The following is a 15,635-nucleotide window of genomic DNA, read 5'->3' on the forward strand; positions in this document are numbered from 1 at the left end:
GGGGATGGTACTGAGGGTGCTGAGCTGCCCGCGGGGAGCCGACAGCCGCAGGGAGCGGGCGGCTCCTTGGTGGGGGGGGGAGCCGGGAGGGAGCCGGGCACCCCCCCCCCGGGGCCGCCGGCATCGCCTGGCCGCGGCACTCGCCTGGCCTCTGCGGGGGGAGCCGAGCACCCCCCGCACCCAGCCCTGCGGCCCCCAGCTCCGTCCCGAGGCAGCCCCTTGGGAGCAGACGCCCCGGGCTCTGCCCGTGCCCCATCGCATCTCCCGTCTCTCACCCACCCCAAAAACTCGCGCCGCCCAGGCCGCTGCTATGCCACCGGGGAAAAGCCCCCAGAAAGCTTTCCCCAAAAGCCTCGATCTCCCATAACCCACCCCCCCCCAAAAAAAAAATCCCCAAAGCCCCCAGGTTTTCCCACAGCCCCAGCCAGCCGTGGAGGAGCCGCTGCCACCCCTCAGCGTGCGGTGCCTGGGGGCTCCAAGCCCCCGGCCGTGCCACCGACCCCCCAGGCCTGCCTTCAGGAGCCAAACCAAGCCAGAATTAGGGCCAGATCCTGCTCCTAGGAAATCCTCCCCTGATGTCCTGGCAGCAGGACCACGGTCGGGTCTGGCTCGCTTTTGTGACGGCCGAAGGGAGCCCATAAGGGGTGCCCCGCGCCCGTAAGGCAGCCGACGCGCACACGGGGCCGGGCTCCATCGGTGACCCGGGACAGGAATAGCAGCAGCAGCGCCATAAATTAGCGGCAAAGCATCTTCCGCGGCGCTCCTTCCTCAGAAGTGCCATATGGCGAGATTCGTTTCGGGAGTAGTTATTTATTCCTCACTTTTAAGTGTCTATAGGCATCTTTCGGGCTGACCTGAGAGGCCGGCTCTGCCCCCGCAGTCTCTGCGAGGCTGTGGGAGAGAACAGCCGCTTGTTCCCAGACCTAAATAAAGAGCAGCTCCGCTGCGAATACCCTGACGCTCGCTCCTGAAATCTGTTTGCAGCCCAACTGATCGTGCTGGGTAATTACACGACGCGAGCGCGCGGTGCCGGCAGTGGGAACCCGACGCGCTGCTGTCCTCATGGAAAAAAACAGCCTGGCTTTCGGCAGAGCTGAAAGGGGCCGGAAAAGCGCCGGGTTTGGGCCCGCCGCAGCTCTCTCATTCCGTGAAAAATTCAGGGGGCATTTGCACCTGGCAGCTCACTGCTGCTTGTGGCACACCGCGTCCCCATGAAGCCACCGGCGGCATGTGCTGGGCGCCACCGCAGCCAAGGGCAGCAGAGCAGCAGAGCAGAGGCCAGAAAAGTCTTTTTTCCCCCAAAATTCACTCAGGAGGCCTCCGTTCCCCAGCTAGCGCAGGGGGTGTGCAGCAGGGGCCATGCACGTTGCGGAGCTGCAATTTGGTTCGTTTTCTAGAAAACGAACAAAACGTTTTCAGTGCGGCATCGGTGGGGCTGGGGAGGGTGAGTGCGCATTGCCAGCTCCGGCAGCGAGGGGCAAACATCCCCATCACCTCGTGCTCCGCTCGAGAGGGCAAGTCAGGGCCACAGGTGTGCCACACGGGTCCCATCCTGCCGAATGTGTCACCTGGGGGTCCCACACCAGCCCCTTCCCTGCTGCTCATCCCCGGGCTTGCACGAGCTGCCCCTCGGTAATAAGGTGCCTTGCTCTGGAGGCACCGGGACAGCCAAATAAAGCAGCAGAAAGCTTTCGGATGCCAGCGAGGCGATACACAAACACTTATTTGGACGGCATGCGTGCTAACGCTGTGTTACATATCCCAGGATAAATGGAGATACTCTCAGGCCAGGGCCGCGGGCGCGTCCCCTCCGCAGGGAGAGCTCGGAAAGATGGACATGAGCCAGTGTCCGGCCGGCCGGCTTTGTGAAAGGAAAACCCCAAGGACTCCAGTGACATTTCTCTTTCACAATTCTGGCATTAAGGTTGCCAAAAATCCCAAGAAACGGAAACGCAGATGGAAAATGTAATAAATTGAACCTTTTCTTTCTGTCTTTCTCTTTTGGAGAATGTTTGATGGAGCTAATTGCATTGCGAGGCATGTCTCCGGAAAAAAAAAAAAAAAAAAAAAAGGAGCTGTGGTTATGACCGAAAATATCATCCACATAAAATATACAGATTTTTTTCACACTAGATGTATTTATATTAAGAGGATGGGAAATAGCAGCTGTTCACTGTGATCCTGCATTATCGCCAGTCAAATATCTTCTGTAACAGCGTCTCAATATTGGCATTGTTACTGGCAGGAATCGCTGCACAGACGTGGAAGCTCTCTTATCTCATACATATTTTCCCTATGATTTTTGCTAATGGGATAAAAATTATAAACAAAGCTACAGAGTAACAAACAAATTCATCTGGTTCTCAGCGCCCAGCTCCTTTTTGCGGAGGCTGGGGCTGTCGCAGCCTGCAGCGCGCTGGGCGCTTCGTCCGGGGAGCGTTTCCAAATTCAGGCTGGGGCCGCGCTCACCCGAGGCATGTTCCCCATCGGCCCCGAGCATTAACACCGGGTGCCGCAAAAATAGCCGCCCATTTTGCAAAGGAATTTTTAGGATGTCCCTTATGGCAAAATGTACCAGGAAGGGTCTAAAACCCCCGCGCGCAACCCCAAGAGGTTTGCTCCCTGACTTCTCCCATAACCTGGCCACGAGCTCCTCCATCTATGCCACTGATTTTGCACATAGTTTTTGTAAAAGCCGATGAAATGCAATTTCAGGGGGGCTTCCAGCTCTCTGCCAGCCTCCCCCAGTGTATATTTGCTTTTTAATAAACCATACCCAGAGGCATGCGCATGGCACCGGGGTGCGCCCGGGGACAGAGGTGTCCCCGCCGCTCGGGGGACGCTTGGCACGGCGGCAGGGCCACGGCTCCAGCTGCAGACGAGGTTTAGAAATTCTTCCCCGGGGCAGGCAGGACAAAGACGGCGGTCACTGAGTGGGGGAGGCCGGGCCCTGCTCGGCTTTGGGATGGTTTCTCAGCCCATAAAGGGAAGAAAATAAATAATGAAGCCCTGCTCGGCTCCGCGCAGAACCACAACAGCCGCGCGTTGCTATAAACTCCAGCGAGGAGCTGGACCTTGCTGGGTCTCTTGCATTTCATGGAGGATTTCCAAGGAAACTCATCTTTTGCCCTCTCCCCTGGGCCAGGCAGACGCGTGCCGTGTCCTGCATGGGGGCAAATGGTGCGCGGCGAGCTGGGCATCCAGCTGTGAGCCTGGTGATCCCTGGAGTCTGTGGGGTCAATGCGATGGGGTGCGCCAGGGGCGCCTGCTCCGCAGGGACACAATCAAGCCCCTGCCTTTATTTGCTTTACGACCGAATGCCTGGGCACCTATGGGCGCCCTCCTCGGGGTTTTTGTCCTGATGCTGCCTCGATTCTTTGATGTTGGATGAGCGACCCCCCCAGCACCGTCCCGGTCCGTCCCGGTGAGATAGGCGGCGGGCTGGCAGAGCTGGTGCCCCCCAAGCAGGAGCCAGCGCTGGGTGACAGCAGGTCCCCCCGCCTGCTCCGGGGCTCGCAGGGAGACTTTGGACACATCCTCGGGGTTACGGGGCTGGCAGAGCGTTGGCAAAACCCTCCGCAAGCCGAGCTCCGCAGCACCCTTCCGCAGGGGAGCGGGAAGCAAGGGGTGGCCCCCGAGACAGCCCCGCTGAGCGCAGGGATGGCCGGCGGTGGCACGCGGCCATCGGCGCCGGGGCAGGAATGCCAGAAATGCAGAACCACCCACGGCTCCACGGCCGGGGGGGGACCGGCCACGCTGCGCTCCGGCTGGGCACCGGGAGCAGCGGGACGGGGGGTCCCCACCGAGGGGGGGTGCCGTGGGTCTGGACCCCAAATCTCCCTCTCTGTTTCCCCCGCTGTCCTCCGTCTCTGTCTGGGAAGTCGGGATGGATGAAAAGGACACGAGAAGCGGTTTCGTGTGGGGCTGGAAAAAGGGAAAACCCACCCTTGAGTGCACCAGTGTTGGGAATACGAAGAAAATCGAAGCGTGAGTCCTGGCTGCCTGGCAGAGGCCGGCGTTCACCCGCTGCGTGCGGCTCTGCCGGCGGTGCTGACGCGGGGTTTTCCCCTCATCTCCCCCCGTATTTACAGCCGCCTGCCACCGAGGATCCTCTTCAAAACCCAGCCGCAGCAGCCGGATGCGAAGGGAGCCTGTGAGATTCCTCGGGACGGCCCGATGGGAGGGCGGGCTCGCTTCGCATCAGGTGCTTGTCATTGCCAAGTTATTGATAAGGCAATTAGTTAGTTCGGGGGGAGCAAGCTGGCGAGGCCAGCAGGGAAGTGCCGTGGCGTGGGTTTGGTTCAGCCCCCTGCGCGACGAAACACGCTGCACTTTGCATTTCCAAAAAAAAACCCACCAAAATAACCCTTCTCCCTCTCCCATCTGCATGCTTTCCCATTTCTGGGGCCCTAAATGGGCTTTTTGGGGGCTCTGGACCTGTTTTTTTTTTATCTCCCGGAGCTGGCAGAGCTGCTCCCCGCCTGCCGGAGCTGCTGGGAAGCCGTGGAAACGTGTTGTAATGCAGGAAAGGCAGCGGCCGGCGGGGAGGAAAGATCACAGGAGCGGGGGGAATATTTTTAGCCTGTCTGCGCGCCTGCTCGCCGGCTTCCCTCCGAGAGCTGCAGAGCCACCAGCCGATCCCAGCCCCATCCGGCGGGGGGACAGACATCCCCGGAGGCTTCTCCACGGCAGGGGCTGGGATTTTGGGAACCCCAGTGGGGTCCCCCCGCACGCCCCAGCGCAGCCTCAGCCCTACGAGACATCAGCGAATCCACGGCAGCAGGGGGCTAAGGAGCTGGGGGAGAAATCTGGTCTGGGAATCTGCTGAAAAATAATTGCAATTAATGCAATTTGGGCAGGGGAAGCACCCGTCTGGGGCCAGGGCACAGAGGGTGCCACAGGGGCGCACCTGCAGCTCCTGGCTCGGCCCCCCCAACAGATGTGCTTTCAGCCGGAGCCCCCGGCAGCGGGTTTTGATTACGGACTTGCACAAGGCAGCAAACCTCTCCCCCGCTCCCCGCTCACATTTGGATGCAAACTGTGGGGACGGGGTTAAAACATCGCACGGGAGGTCAGCGACCAGCCTCGCCCCGTGCTGGTGCAGCTGGAGATGCTTCCTCCGCCGGAGCCACTCCATTTGCACCCGTGTGCGCTCGAACCTGGATAGAGGAGGCTCTCACCAGCAGGATTTTCAAAGCAGACGGGATTCCAGCACCGAAAGAGGCTCGGCCCCAAAGCACGGGGCGAGCTGCGTGCTGCAATGTGGCTCGGACAACCCCACGTTGCATCGGGAGCTGCAGACGACTGCTGCTCAAGGGAGCGCACGAGCAGGCAGGGTGCAGGCAGGAGCCGGGGAAACAGGGCTCTGGCCTCGTGCTCTGTAAATTTCTGGGGCTGCAGGGCTGTAAATATGCAGGAAACCCAGCCCACGCCAGCCCTGTCCCTGCCAGCCCCAGGGCGAAGCACCCCGTGCCAACGCACCCCGTGCCAAAGCACCCCGCGCCGCGCTGCCTTGTGGCCACCCCTCGGTTTCCACTCCCGCGCTCTGCCTGGCAGGGGGGCGCCAGCCCCGTTTGGAGCCGGTCCCCAAAGGGGCCACCAGCACAGCGGCCACCCCAGCCCCAAACCACCCCTGCCGGCACCGCGGGTGTTTGGGCTGTGCCTCGCGGGAGGGCTGGGAGAGGTCCCGGCCGCGCGGGTCCGCCTCTGGAGCAGACCGCGGCGTGCTTTAAGTGCCCGACCAAACGCCCCAGGATTATTAAAGGGCGGACTGAGCAGGCCCCTGCGAGGATCCGTGTCTCAGCTAACGTTTATCTAGAGGGCTTCCACAAAGAACTGTCAAACTCCTGGTTCCTCAGCAGCAGGCGGGACACAGCACGACGCGCCTGAGCTCCCTGGCCACATCGTGGGGGTCCCGCAGCCCCACGTCCTTAACTCCAGCTCTGGTCACCTGTATTTCACCGCTTTTATTTCGGTATTTTGGGTCCCTCCTTTTGCAGGGAAGACACGTACATACGCACACGTATACGTATATATATATAATGCAGGTAAGGCACATGCACCCTGCATCCCTACCACGACACCGAGCCCGCAGGCTCCACACTCCTCCCCAAACCCCCAGCTGTGGGCCGCCTGCCTGGCAGTTTGGGAGCAGTTTGGGGGCAAAACCTGGGGGGACTCCTCCTTTAGGGGAGGGACAGTGGGGTGCTCAGAGCCGCTGCTCTGCCAGCAACAACCCAACGAGTGCACCCGTCTCAGGGTGATGCTGCCCACAGACCGCAGCCTGGCGCAGAGCGCGGCTCCCAGCGCCCTCCCGAGCAGCAGGGCACGATGTTTTGCACCATCCCTGGCACAGACATGGGCAGCGAGGAAACGCTCCCCGCTGTTTGGGTCTGAAGGGCCACGCTCAGCAGAAACGTTCCCCAGGCACGTCGCTTCCCCGGGAAGTGGCAGCTGCGAAGCCTCCGGCTGGCCGCGCGCCGCACTTGTGGGCTCGCACACGGAGCTCCTAGTTAACAGGACGAAGGGAAGAACGTGCTTAAATCATGAATCAGGCACGGCCCCGGGCCAAAACGATACGGGGGCAGGCTGGCATCGCCCCGCAGTGCTTCGTGGCAGCACAGCAGCACTGCTCCGTGCTGCAGGATTCGGCCCCGACAGCCACAGCATCTCCCCGTGCACTCGGGGTGTCCCCGCTGGCACCCGGCGGGGCCAGGGGACGCGGGGCCAGCCGGCCGGGGCCGAGCAGGTGGTTTCCATCTGGGTTCCTCCAGCTGGGGGGAAATAACACCGGCGAATGCCAACGGGAGGCCCTGGGGTGAGCGCAGGCAGCGCTGGAGGTGCCCAGGCCACCCGATGTGGGTGGTGGGGGTGTCCTGCAGGGGCAGGAGCAGACCCAATGCCGATTCCAGCCGGGGCCCTACCTCTCCAGGACAGGGCTTGCGTGGATTTCACAGCCCTGGGAAACTCCTTCCCCCCCTTTCCCCCAGATACCCAGGTCTCTGGGTGCAGACTGTTGGCTTTAACCGCGGAAATAGCCAAAAGAGGAGAAATCACCCATCGCATCCCTGCACTTTTCCCCAGCCCTGGCATTGCTGCAGCCCCTGGGGCTGCATCCCTCGCCCCCCATCACAGCACTCCAGCCACGCTCCCCTGGACCACAGCATCACAGCGCATCCTAAAGCCCAGGCAGGTTTTTTGGGGTGGCTGCGCACAGCCAGGTCCCCACGCCGGGCACCCCATGGCAGCAGGCAGGAGCCCTCACGGCGCCGCTGGCCCGAGAGCTCTTCACTTTGCAGAACAAAGCTGTTTATGAGCTCTATGAGCGCAATAAAGCAGAAGCAGCTGTGGCTACTGCCTCCTTTATGGGATTTTTTTCCCCTGCTCCTCTGAAATTTTATGATCCAGATATAAAGACTTAGAAGAGAGCACTGACACCCTTTAACACGGTGGCATAAAATGCACATGTTCCCGGGATAAGAACCTTCCTTTGGGCGTCGCTTTTCGTGGGATCCAGTCTCATCTCCTTGGCATCACTTTACCAGCCGCTCAGCAGCCAGGCTGCGAGTTTCCTTGCACAATGCCCTCTTCTCATGGACTTTTTTTTTTTTTGGGGGGGGGAAAAGAAAGTGCCTGGAAGGCCGCAACGGTGTCTGGCGGCGGGGGAGAAATCCCAGGTGTTTCTCATTCGGTGCTTGTGTTTGCACAGCGCTTCCCCGGGCCAGCAGGGCTTGGCCCAGGGCTTTACACGGGAGAAGGAGCAGGGCTGGAGGATGCCGGGCTTGGAGGAGGAGAGGCACGGGGAGCAGCGCTGCCACACGCCCTGACCCCCGCCCCCAGCCCCGGCTCGCTTTGTCAGCACTTGCTGCATTTAGTCTTAGTGTTTTTTTTATTTTTTTTGCCCTTTTTTTGCTTCTGGTTACGCTTCTGGACCCCTGTGGCCACGCGTCCCAGCGGGGCATGGCTTGACCTCAGCCACTTGCTCCATCCCAGCCCCTCGCCACCTGTTTTGTGCCTCTCCACGCTCTCCCCTGTGCCAACGCAGCCCCCAAAACCCCTCCTGCTGGCAGTACCCCCCTCATCTGGGCACTGTGCAGGAGGAGGGTGCCCCCAAGCACCCCGCTGGCACTCCCTGCTTTGCATCCCTCCTGCCATGGCAAATCCCACTCCCGTGATTTACGCCGTGTGCCCAGACGTTTAATCACATGCGGAGCGGCTCCTCCCAGGTCGTCGGTGATCAGGGAGATGCTGCGTTACCCTCTGGCGTAATTACTAATGGGAACCCCGCGCTGATCTGGCACTTTGCATCCGCAATGCTGCCCGCGAGCCCCGGGGTTCGTTAGCTGGGCAGGATCCGGCCGTGGGCATCTGTCTTTGCACTCCCCAGCACACCTCGGGCTGGAGCTCAGCCCCCGGGAAGGGCTCGAGATGGAAAAAAAGCACCCGAAAACACGGGAGCAGAGAGCTGCCCGGGCAGGGCACGAGCCCCCCAGAGCCCACGCCGGGTTTGTGCTGGTGGAAGAGATACGGAGTGCCACAGGGCGCTGAGCAAAGGGCCGCATCCTGCCCGTCCCGTCAGAAGGATTTGGCCTGGGGGAGCGGGGAGAGACGACTCTGCCCCTCTCTGCGATGCGCCGGGGGAGCTGGGTACAGACCCACCTGCATTCCCCCCCTGCAAAGCCCCCGGGGGCTTTCTGCGGTGCTGTTACACCACTGCGAGCTGCTGGTGTGAATAAATCAGCCAGGGGGAGCAGGATTGGACCTCCCATGGTGGGCGCACGCAGGAGGAGGCAGCCCTCGCCCACCACGGGGATTTGTCCCCATTTTACGCCGACCCCGTGCGGCCCCACAGCCACACATCCCTTTGCTGCAGGCTTTTTGGCTCTCACGGTATCAGATCCAGAATTGTGCCTGCGCAGCCAGGGACCCTACTAGGTGCCCACAAAATCGAGGTAGAGAAAATGATGCTTGAAATACGTTTTTCTCCAAGCGTAAGTCCCTATTTTCCAGGTACAACCAGGCCAGCCTCCGAGGCAGGAGAGGCCTTTTGCCTTCCTCCCTCGCCGAGCCCAGCAGACAGCCCTACCTGCGGAGCAGGATCGGATGCTTCTGCCACCTTCCCCTGCTCGTGTTTGCGACGGGGCTGGGTCTTAAGCCGCTGCATTAAAAACACAATTAACAATTTGCATTGGGCTTCACGCCCAGCCCGAGCCGATACTGCACCTCCTCTGCCCGCGTCCGCCAGGCACCGCCGTCACCCTCGGCACCTCTGCGGCAGGGATCGCTCAAAGCTCTCCCGCCGGCACGCGTGTCTGTGCTGCTCCTTCTCCCTCCGAAACGGGGCAGATCCAAAACAGGTCCCCAGGGGCATCAACACGGCAAATGCTGGGGTCTGCGGGACCAGCAGCACCCATCCCGGCGGCTCCCATCCCAGCGGTGCCCGTCCCAGCGGCGTGGGAAGCCTCCCGCAGCCTTTCCAGGTGGGGTGAGCGTGCAGGAGCCATTTAATTACACGGTGCCGGGTGTTTTTCTGGTTGCAGAGGGCCCGGCTGCATTTGCGCTACCCAAGCTGGATGTTTTCAGTCCTGTTCGGCAGCTAATTGGCAATTAATGATATCTTTGCATGGCGCAAATGGGTTACTAATGTTGCAGATCTGTTTTTTTTTTTTTTTTTTTTTAATGTCTTCGCATTTGCTTCTAAGTACAGCGACGCTTTGAGAGCTGGATTCCTTTTTGCTGGGGGCTGGAAACACGGACGGCTGAGGATGCAAAAGCAGGTAGCGCTTCCAGCAGCACCTCCCTGCAGCTTGGCTTTGCTTACGCCGGCAGGGGAGGAGAGGAACGCCAAGAGCTCGGGGTGGGAAGACGCAGCGGTGAGCGCTGCGCCGGGGTTTTCCACGGCCCTTTCGGCTGCAGCACGCGGGGCCGTGCCCGTGGCACAGCCGGCGTCGCTTTGGCAAGCACCGCGCCTGCACCTGGCTGGGGTTAGCGGCAGGGTTTCGCTCCCCTGCTGCACGTCCCGCGCGCTGCCGCCAGCACGAGGGTGAGGAGGGATTGGGGTGAGGAATTTTGGTGGCTTTAAGTCACTGGGACGCAAACCCGCGGTGCTCTGCCGTAGGACAAGCTGCCTTCTTACACTGGGCTGAGCTCCCGCATTGCCAGCTCCCTTTAGTCTGGGGGGAGCAGAGAGCTCACGTCGGCCCTGCCTGTGCTGCTGGCTGCGAGGTTCGGGGCACAAAGAGGCATCGCCGGCTCGGCAGAGCAAGAGAAAGGAGCCAACCTCTCCGAAAAAGAAGGAGCACGACGACAGCAGTGTGAGCACCTGCACCTCCGTCTCCCTCCGAACCCGGGGCTGGTTTTGCAATCACGTCTCCAGGCACAGCAACGCGCACACAGGACATGGAAAAACGGCCAGGGCCCCGTTTTCCCCCGGTCTCTGCGATTCCCAGCGAGAGGTTTCAACATCCGGATACCAGAGGACCGGGAAAATGTAACTCACTTGTAAAATTGGCTGTTGAGGGGGATTTTTCACAAGTTGGGGAAGCTATTTGGGAAAAAAAACAAAAGTAGTTTTTTCCCTGCCTCTGCCCAAAGGTTTCTGCTTACACTGAGCAGGCTCTCCGAGGAGGAGCACGTCAGCAACCGCTCTCCTTCCCAGGGTATGCATGAACTTCTCCAAAAAAAAAATAAATCTGTGTTCCTTTGATAAATCGTTTGCATTGAAGGTAATTAAACTTTAATCAGCACAGCCAAGGAAATTCAGATTTTTCCATCGGAGATGAGATAGGGACGGACCGATGGTCTATCAGACGGAAGGCACCCCATTAGGGAAATACCAGCAGCTTCCATTTGCTCCTTGCTTCAGGCCGCTCAGGACCACCACACCCTCAGTGCAGCCCCAGCATTTCCCGGCTCTGCCTTCCGACTGCCAGCCCCCACCCCAAAACGAAGCTGACCCCCCGTCGTGGTGGTGAAACACCGCCCAGCCAGCCGGCGGGGTGGCTTCTCCTTCCCTCTTGCAGCAGAAAGCAAGACGGGGAAGAACGAAGGGTTTGCCGGGGCAAACAGCAGGAAAATTCATGCATTTTTCCAAGCGAAACGACGCTGCTTAGATCACGGGGATAAAAATTACCTGCTTGCTCCTGTCTGCTTCCTTATGCCTCGGTTACAAACCCTCGGTGCTGGAAGCATCCTCCCCACCCAGGCGGGGAAGCCAAGGCGCTGCTACCTGCTTATTAGCCGAGCTGGATCAGCCGGCAAGCGGGCAGGAGCGCAGGCAGGAGGGTCCTTCCCTTCCCTTCCCTTCCCTTCCCTTCCCTTCCCTTCCCTTCCCTTCCCTTCCCTTCCCTTCCCTTCCCTTCCCTTCCCTTCCCTTCCCTTCCCTTCCCTTCCCTTCCCTTCCCTTCCCTTCCCTTCCCTTCCCTTCCCTTCCCTTCCCTTCCCTTCCCTTCCCTTCCCTTCCCTTCCCTTCCCTTCCCTTCCCTTCCCTTCCCTTCCCTTCCCTTCCCTTCCCTTCCCTTCCCTTCCCTTCCCCTTCCCTTCCCCTTCCCTTCCCCTTCCCTTCCCTTCCCTTCCCTTCCCTTCCCTTCCCTTCCCTTCCCTTCCCTTCCCTTCCCTTCCCTTCCCTTCCCTTCCCTTCCCTTCCCTTCCCTTCCCTTCCCTTCCCTTCCCTTCCCTTCCCTTCCCTTCCCTTCCCTTCCCTTCCCTTCCCTTCCCTTCCCCTCCCCTCCCCGTGGGGACAGGCCTCCTCCTCCGGCAGCTGGAGCAGAATTGCAGTTTTTCAGCCAGCCCGGGGCTCTGGCAGGCTGTTAGCTAACACCCAGCTTTTCGGGGAGGACGGGGTCAGGCTGTGCGGGGCTCAGCCGGGCGCCCGCCCCGTGGGGACGCGGCACGTGGCCGACAGCCCCGCTCGGCCGCTTCCCTGGGGACAAAACTCCCCGAAAGCCGAGCGTGGAAACGGAGCGAATCCAGCCCTGGGGACAAGCTGTTTGCAAAGCCACCGAGTGTCCCTCCTCTCCCCTTGCTGCACGTCCCTCTCTGCCCATAACCCATGGGGACGCCCGAACATCAGCCCGCACCCTTCCCGCGGCACAGGGCACCCGGCTCCGTAGCCGGCGGCCTCGTGTTCGAAAATGGGCACGCTGAGAAGGGCCAGGGAAAAAAAAAAACGAGCTTAAAAATGTTGGTTTGCTTTCTGGGACTGGCCAAATGTGGGACGCGGTGGGGGGAATGTTGGCAGAGCCCCCGGGATGTGCTGGGAGCAGCGTGGCTCCGGGCCGCCCACCGCGCGGACACGGGAGGGACCCCCCTGGGACCCCTCTGCGCAATGGGGTGATGGCTTTAGGGGGTGTCACAAAGGCTCACGGGGCAGGAGCAGGGCTTGTGTCACCTCTCCCGGGGGAGCCAGGGATGAGTGGAGCAGAGGAGGAGGACGGGAGAGCTCCTTAGCTGGCAGAGGCTGACTCACGCTGACTCCAGCTGCGAGCAGAGGGCTGGCAGCCGCCGTTGTCGCTGCTGCCCCCACGCGTGGCCGGGCTGCGGGCATCCGCCCCCCCGCCCCAGGACCCCCACCACCACTGCCCAGCATCGCCCCCAAGCCATAGGGGGAGCTGGAAATCCCCGTTTGCCCCCAGACTGCCCCAAAACGGTGCACGGCACGCAGGCGCAGGCATGGTTTGGAGCCGGGGGGGGCCCCTCCTGCCCGGGCTGGCCGGGGGCTCTCGCACACCCGCAGCTGTTGACTCCAAGCAGGGAGGGGAGCGCATATTTTCACCTCAAAACTGGCTAATTGCAGGCAGCGGGAAATTCCCCCTCCGCAGAGCCAAAGCCTCCGCAGTGGGAGGAGAAGGAAAGTTTGCCATCGGCGCGAGGATCCTGAAGGCGAGCGCTGGAGCCAGCAAGCGTGGCCAGAGCCCGCGGCTTTCCACAAGCGTGACCAAAAGGATGTTTTTTCCACCCAGATTGAACCCTGATTGCATTATGCAACAGCGCAGGGGCTCGGCTCTGCAGGACTCAGCTCTGCAGGGCTCGGAGAAAGCCCTGGGGGAGGACAGCTTGTGGCCACTGGCGCTTTTGGGAAGCTGCATGCCCCGAGCCACCCCCTGCTCCCCACGGTCCCAAATGCTCAGTGTTGGGGGCCGGGCTGCACCCCATGGCGCAGGACGCCCAGTGCCCCGCAGGAGGATGCTGAGCTCGCTGCACTGCTCCACATGTAACAAGCACGTGTCCCACCCCAGAACATCTGAACCTGGGGGTCCAGCGGGACACAGCAGTGCCAAAGCGGCGAGCCGTGCTGCCCGGCGTGTTGCTGCATGCTGGCGGGGAGGCAACGCTCCCCCCCTGCTGCCTCTCGCCCCCGGCTTCGCCTCGTTCCTGTCTGATGACGGGCGCGATTGCTTCACCCGAGAGGCTCCGGCCATGGGGAGAGAGCAGCCGCCGGTGCCTCTCGTCCCCATCCCTGTGCCCTGGGGCTCAGGGGAGCCCAATGGAGGGGCAAGGCGCAGACGTGGGGTGCGTGGGTGCTGTCCTGTGAGCATGCAGCAGGGAAAGGGACGCGGGTTTTACTTGCTGCAAGGCCGCCGAGGGCATCCCCTGAGGCTGGGGAGCAGCTGGTGTCACCTCTCTGCATCCCCATTTCCAGCCGGTGGGGTTGAGAGGAGGTGGTGGCTTTGGGGACAACGGGGGGTGTCCCCTGTGCTCCCTGTGCAGCAGGCTGCAGAGTGCCAAATCTGACAGGTATCTCCCTACCCCTTCCTTGCTGGGGTCCCCCAAGGGGGAATACAAGACCACAAAGCCAGGGGACACGGGTCAGGCATGCAGCACTGTCCCCACTTTTGCAGGAGAGTCTCCTGCAGGGTCTGCAGCGCAGGGAGGTGTCGGACACGCATGGGCACAGCGCTGGAGCCATCCCCGCTGCTCTGACCTGAGCTGGTCTGCGTTTTGCAACACCAATTACACACGTGCCACCATACGGCGACCTGCTGGCCCTCTGCTTTAAAAGCAGGAGCTCTGGGTGCGGGCACAGTAGGCAAGCCACGCACGGCACAGCTCACATCTCCTTCTGCAGCCGGTGGCAGCGTGCCGGGCATTCCCGGCCCCAGGCTCGGCTGCTGACCCCAAAATTGCCAGGCTCAGGCTTAACCAAGGTGCTGCCATTTTATTTGGCTGACGCTGGGTGAGGGCAGTCCCACCTCCTGCACAGGTATGTAGGAAAAGAGAGAGAGAAAGTTTGCCACTGAGTTGGTTGTTCCCCATCCCCAGAGGCTTTGGCACAGATTTACTTTCCACTTTTTAAATTTGTTCTCGCTCCCTTGTTTTTTTAATAATTTCAGCCAACATGTTATTGAAGTTTTTCGCCTCCTGACAAAACCCGGGCTCCACGCCAGCGCATATTTCTGATAATTCATCCATTATTAAATGAACTCAAAGATATGACTTAAAAAAAAACCAACAAGGCGCGGGACGTTCGCATCGGCGAGATGCCGTTCGCAGCTCAGCTGGGAGCTTCTTCATCTACAAAATGTTCTCCCCGAGGAAAACCCTCCTCGTTCACCACGCGAAATCCATATGCCTTGCTCCTTGAGCTGCAAACCCATTGGGGGTGCCAAAACACAGGGGTCCCGTGGCACGGCCCTGCCGGGTGCGGGCGATGCTCTCCGGGGCCGATAACTGCCCTCGGTGCGCTGGGTGCCGCCGGGAGCGTCCTCGCCCTGCCGGCGGGCTGCGGGGCCGACCCGCGGCCAGGGACACCCGACTGGCTCAGCCGGTCCTCTCCAAACCCAAGAGCGAGGAAGATCTGATGGAGAGGGTGGGGCACGGCAATTACAGCCTCCTCGCTTTAATAACCCTCGCTGCTTCCCCGAGTCCCTATTTACATCGTTTTCGTAACAGAAGTAGTAATTAAAGTCTCTCCGCTCAGGTCTAAACAACAGCAGACCCTCCTGTTATTAAAAACAGAGAGCCAAAGCTGAAAATCAACCCGATCTTTACGGGCAGAGAGCCTCGAAACCCTCTCTATGGGAGAGGAGCTCAGCAGGCTTTAGGGCCGCGTGCCCGTGCTGTACCGGGGAATGCATGGGATCAATCGGGTGGATGTATGTCCATGAGATGCTGGTATGGAAAACAGCTTGGAGAACAGCCCCAGCCCCTTCTCACCCCACTTTTTGGGATATTTGCACCCCCCTGGGCTGCCCCTATCAAAAGGGAGCAAATTTTTCTGGGGGCTGCAGGCGCCAGCTATGGGGCAGCTCGGCAGCAGCTCGTGCCTGACCCAGCCCTCCCCTCGCTTTCAAGAAGCTATCAAAAGAATTTGAGAAAATTAATTATTCACCAAGACTACTAATTAAGCTGATTTCCTCTGCGAGGGCATGGAAGGAAACGAGCTGGAGAAGCTCTTAATTGTTTAAAAAGAGCCGTCCCACAGGCGCGGCCTCCGACGGCCCTGCGCGGCGCCGGGACAGGGCACTTTGCGAAAAGGGACGGTGGCCTTGCAGCTGGCCATGCTTGCAAGGTGGAAAAGGCAGTGACGTTTGAAACCCGGGCTGGGATCCTGGCTGAAAACACCGGGCAGCTGGAGGTGGTAGTGCAAAGGGAAAATGGGAGGCATGCAAGAGCAGGAGGGGGTCAGCGAGGTGTGG

The 15,635-nt window shown here is 60.7% G+C and overlaps 1 protein-coding gene and 1 long non-coding RNA gene across 6 annotated transcripts in view; one reads left to right on the plus strand and one right to left on the minus strand.

Annotated features, from left to right (window-relative positions):
• Positions 1-10,311, plus strand: LOC310900646. The gene is made up of 2 exons (XR_014585289.1): positions 1-3,987; positions 4,092-10,311. It is a non-coding gene; the product is annotated as an uncharacterized lncRNA (long non-coding RNA).
• FRMD6 (FERM domain containing 6) overlaps positions 1-15,635 on the minus strand; it is a 35,763-nt gene that overhangs the window by 17,962 nt on the left and 2,166 nt on the right. The window lies entirely within an intron of this gene.

The sequence above is a fragment of the Anser anser genome (genome assembly GCF_964211835.1).
Source record: "Anser anser genome assembly, chromosome: 5".
Taxonomy (NCBI): Eukaryota; Metazoa; Chordata; class Aves; order Anseriformes; family Anatidae; genus Anser; species Anser anser.